This window comes from Chionomys nivalis, chromosome 11 (genome assembly GCF_950005125.1).
Source record: "Chionomys nivalis chromosome 11, mChiNiv1.1, whole genome shotgun sequence".
Taxonomy (NCBI): domain Eukaryota; kingdom Metazoa; phylum Chordata; class Mammalia; order Rodentia; family Cricetidae; genus Chionomys; species Chionomys nivalis.
Genome location: NC_080096.1, coordinates 34,346,225 through 34,351,302, shown reverse-complemented (window position 1 = coordinate 34,351,302; position 5,078 = coordinate 34,346,225).

Here is a 5,078-nt window from a genome sequence, read left to right as displayed (position 1 = left end):
AGATGCTGAGGAGAGGCACAGAGCGTCCCCGGTGTCTTGCCCTTAACCTTCCACTTCCCGAAGCGCGCGTTAACAGCCTCCAGGCAGTGTCAATCGAACCTCCCGCCACTCTGCCGCGCATTCCGTATTGGCTGCGTTCAGCGATCGTGACGCTCGACGTTCGGGCCTGGAGGAAGGGGCGGGCCTAGGGCTGAGGCTGCTAAGGGTCCTGGATTTCCGCCTAGAGACCGACCTCTAGGGGGCGTGGCTTAGCAGGGGCGGCGGGGGCGACTGGCAGGTGGCAGGGCTCCTGCTTGCAGGTTTGTTAGCCTTCCTGGCTGCTGAATTTGGCTCATTGCAGGTGAACCAAATGAATGGTTTGCGCCAGAGGAGTCGCTGCCCGAACTAGATTAGGAACTAAATTAGGAAAGGCGGCACATTTGTGAGAATTTGGTTCAGGCTCTTAGAGCCGTGAGTATCTTTCCTGTGCTAGACCTGGAGCAGAAAGAGGAGCTGGAGGTAGTCAAGGCCAGTGACCGATCGAAAGATGAACGGAGGCGTTGGTGCTGGGCTGCCAACTGGTCGGAGATGTCTTGAAATTAGCCGCCTTTTTCTGGGACGGAGTTGTGATTTTCAAATTAGACATAACCAACCATTCTCTCAAAACCAGTTTGCAGCCGGGCGATGGTGGCGCACGCCTTTAATCCCAGCACTCGGGAGGCAGAGGTAGGCGGATCTCTGTGAGTTCGAGACCAGCCTGGTCTACAGAGCTAGTTCCAGGACAGGCTCCAAAGCCACAGAGAAACCCTGTCTCGAAAAACCAAAAAAAAAAAAAAAAAAACCAGTTTGCTTTTATCTAAGTAATATTATAGTACCTCCCCAATGGCGTTATTCTCAGACGTCAATTAAAGTGTGCAAAGTAGCAGAGCCTGGGGGTGCACACCTTTAATCCTAGCACTCACGAAGCAGAAGCTGGCGGATCTCTATGAGGCTAGACTGGTCTACAGAGTGAGTTCCAGGACAGCGAGAGTTCTGTAAGAGACCCTGTCTCAAAGGATAAAAGGGGGTACAAAGTACTTAACACAGTCCCGTGCATCGCCTAACCGCTCACTAATCTTGAAAGCATACCCATGACAGACATTTACCACTATTCACTTGAAAGAACCTTCTTAGCATAATAATTCATTTAATGTCTTCAGCTATAAGGTAGATTTATTGTTCACATTTTGTTTTGTTGTGCGAGTTTGTTTGTTGGCAGAAATGAGCAGCTAAAAGAAGCAAAAACACATACCTAAAAAGAAAATAACTTCATTGCCATGAAGATGACCCCCTGGTGTGGGATCACTCCCAGGAGAAGGCCCAGCAATGTGTGGGTAACGTCAACATCTTTTTCACAGGGATATTTTGGAGGTTTGGGGTTTGTTTGCTGTTGTTTTGGTTTGGGTTGAGTTTTGTTTTTGTTTTGAGATGTGTAGACATCTTACTGTGTAGCCTACTCTGATTTAGAATTTACTGAGATCCTACTGCTTCTGCCTCCTCTACACTAGGATTATAGACCTTCGACATCATGCCCAGAGCTATGGAAGAGGCAGAGTAGAAAGACATAAAAATTATGGAAACATGAGAAATGAAAAGAGCCCTACATCCTGGAATCACCAACTAAGATTCAAAAAATCCAATAGGGGGCTGGAGAGAGATTAAGAGCACTGGCTTTCCTGGCGGTGATGGCACACACCTTTAATCCCAGCACTCGAGAGGCAGAGGCAAGCAGATCTCTGTGAGTTCGAGGCCACCCTGGCCTACAGAGCAAGTTCCAGGACAGGCTCTAAAGCTACAGAGAAACCCTGTCTCAAAAAACAAAACAACAAAAGAGCACTGACTGCTTTTCCAGAGGACCACATTCAGTTACCAGAACCACATGGTGGCTCATAACCATCTGTAACTCCAGTTCCGTGGGATTCAATACCTTCTTTTGGTCTCTGTAGGCACCGGGCACATATGTGGTACATAGACATACATGCAGACAAAGCAAACTTAATTTGTTTTTGATTTTAAAAAGAAGCCAGGCTGTGGTGGCACATGCCTTTAATCCCAGCTCTCAGGAGTGTTAGTTTCTGCTGCAGTCGCAGCCTGCCTCTGTCGCAAAAGTGGTTTCATCATTCATTCCCTGCCACCAGGCACCTTTTCCACCATCAGCTTTGTGACACGTGCACTCCGTAAAGTGCTTCTCTTCTTCCTCTTGTCTGCCTGCCTGCCTCTCTCATGTTCCCATGGCCTTTCGCTCTTTCATTCTTCTTTGATCCAACGTTTCAGAGCCCCTCTGTTGCAGTTTTTTCTGAGTTCTGCATCCAGAACAGCTTCAAGGCTACTGGCTGAGATGATCCAGCCTCACAGAATACTCCAGTCAGGACTTGACGATAATCCTTATCAGTGAGAATGCTTGGCCTTAGCTTATGCTCATTTCTGGCTAACTTTTTTCCTTTAACTTAAATTAACCTGTTTCTCTTCATCTACATTTTACCTTCCTTTCACCCTGTATGTCCTACTGCATGTCCAGCTGGCTGGCGGCTGGCTGGCTGGTCCAGGGCATATCTCCCTCTCTTCCTCCCTTTCTTTCTCCCTCATTCTCTCATTCTCTTCTTTCTAGAGCCCAGACTCATATTTATTCTTTGTCTGCCAGCCTGCCTATCCCTGTTCTGCCTAGCTATTGGCCATTCAGCTTTTTATTAGATCAATCAGGTGCCTTAGGCAGACAAGGTAAAACAGCAACGCATCTTCACATAGTTAAACAAATGCAGCATATCACACACCTTCACATAGTTAAAGGAATGTTCTGTAACTTTAAAGGAATATTCCACAACACTGGGTATTGTTAAAGGAATATTCTGTAACTTTAAGGGAATATTCCACAACACTGGGTATCGTTTTGAGATAGCATCTCTCACTGGCTTGGAACTCACCAGGTTTGCTAGTCAGACTAGCCCATGAGCCAGAGGCTTTCCTGTTTCACCCTCCCTTTGTGCTAGCCACCACACCTAGCTTTTTTATGTGGATTCTAAAAATTAAAGTCAGGTCCTCATGGGTAAATGATATGATTCAGTGGGTAAAGTCACTTGCCATTAATCCTGACTATTTGAGTCCATTCCAAGGCCCCACACAGCGGAAGGAAAAAACCAACTCATATACGCTGGTCTCTGACCTACACACATGCACAATGGCACATACAGCCCTACTGATAAATGAAATAAGGTCTTCAAAAAAGAAAAAGGACTTTAATCCCAGCACTCGGGAGGCAGAGGCAGGCGGATCTCTGGGAGTTCGAGGCCAGCCTGGTCTACAAGAGCTAGTTCCAGGACAGGCTCCAAAACCACAGAGAAACCCTGTCTCGAAAAACCAAAAAAAAAAAAAAAAAAAAAAAAAAAAAAAAAAAAAAAAAAAAAAGAATTCATTAGTCTTATTTTCTCTACTTTTTCTTGGTTATTTTACTTCTGGAGACAGTCTCATGTAGCCCAGGCTGGCCTCAAACTTACTATATAGCCAAGAATGATTTGCACTTCTGATCTTCCCGCCTCTATCTCCCGAAAGCTGTGATTACAGAGAACATCACCACCCATGCTTTTTTTTACTGTTCTGGCAAGCTAGGCATGCACTCTCCCTCACACCTGAGCTACATTCCCAGCCCCAGTTGGAGTTTTTTTTAAGCTTTATTATTTTAGTACTGGAAAGATGACTCAGTGATTAAGAGCACTTACTGCCTTTTCAGAGGGCCAGGGCTCAGTTCCCAGCACCCACACAGGACAGCTCACAACCACCCGTATCTCCAGTCCCAGGAGATCTAATTCCTTCCTCTAGTCACCATGGCCACCTGCATACACATGTTGTACATACATACAGTCACACAGTACACACATGTATGCACATTAAATAATTTTTTTAAAAATTTACTTTTGCCAGACAGTGGTGGCACAGGCCTTTAATTCCAGCACTTGGGAGGCAGAAGCAGGCAGATCTCTGAGTTCAAGGCCAGCCTGGTCTACAAAGTGAGTTCCAGGACAGCCAGGATGTTACACAGGGTTGTTACAGAAAACCCTGTTAAAAAACAAAAAAAAAAAAAAAAAAAAAAAACTTTTTTTTAAACTTTTATTCTTTTTACTTATGCATAGGTGTGTGTGTTTGTATGCAGGTCTGTGCATGTAAGTGCAGATGACTGCAGTCATCTGATCTCCTGGACCTGGAGTCACAGATGATTATGAGCTACTACAGGTGCTAAGAACCAAGCTTGAGTCCTCTGGAAGAGCAGCCTGTGCTCTCAACCACTGAGCCATCTCTCCAGTTCCCCATGTTTTGTATTTTATATATTAAAAAGACTGCAAATAATTGAAAGACATCTACAAGTACAGATCCATACTGGTAAATTTAAAAGAGAGAATAGGGGCTCAAGAGATGGGTCAGAAGTTAAGAGCACTGGCTGCTCTTCCAGAGGACCCAGGTCCAGTTCCCAGCACCCACATGGCAGCTCACAACCATCTGTAACTCCAGTTCAAGGGGATCTGGCACCATCACACAGATATACATGCAGGCAAAATACCAATACACACAAATAAATAAATTTTAAAGAGCGAGAGAGAATAGCCAGGAGGTAGTAACACACGCCTTCAATCCCAGCACTCAGGAATCAGAGGCAGGCGGATCTCTGTGAGTTCGAGACCAGCCCGGTCTACAGTGCAAGTTTCAGGACATCCAGGGCTGTACAGAGAAACCCTGTCTTGAAAAACCAAAGAGAGAGAGAGAGAGAATAAACCAAAACAAATTAAAGGAACACCATTACTACTTCGAAAACGACATGGAAAAAGGCATGGTAGTACACGAATGGACTCCTAGTGCCAGGAGCCTGAGGCAGGAGGATCCTTGAGTTCCAGGCTAACCTGGACCACACAGTGAGACCCTGTTTGGGTTTTGTTTATTTTGTAACACCAGGTATTGTGGTGTAGGCCTATAATCCTAGTACTTGGAAGATGGAAGCAAGATCCGGAGTTGAGGATCAGCCTTAGCTATATAGTGAGTTGTGAGGCTCTCTCAAGAAAAGAAGGGGGTTGGTA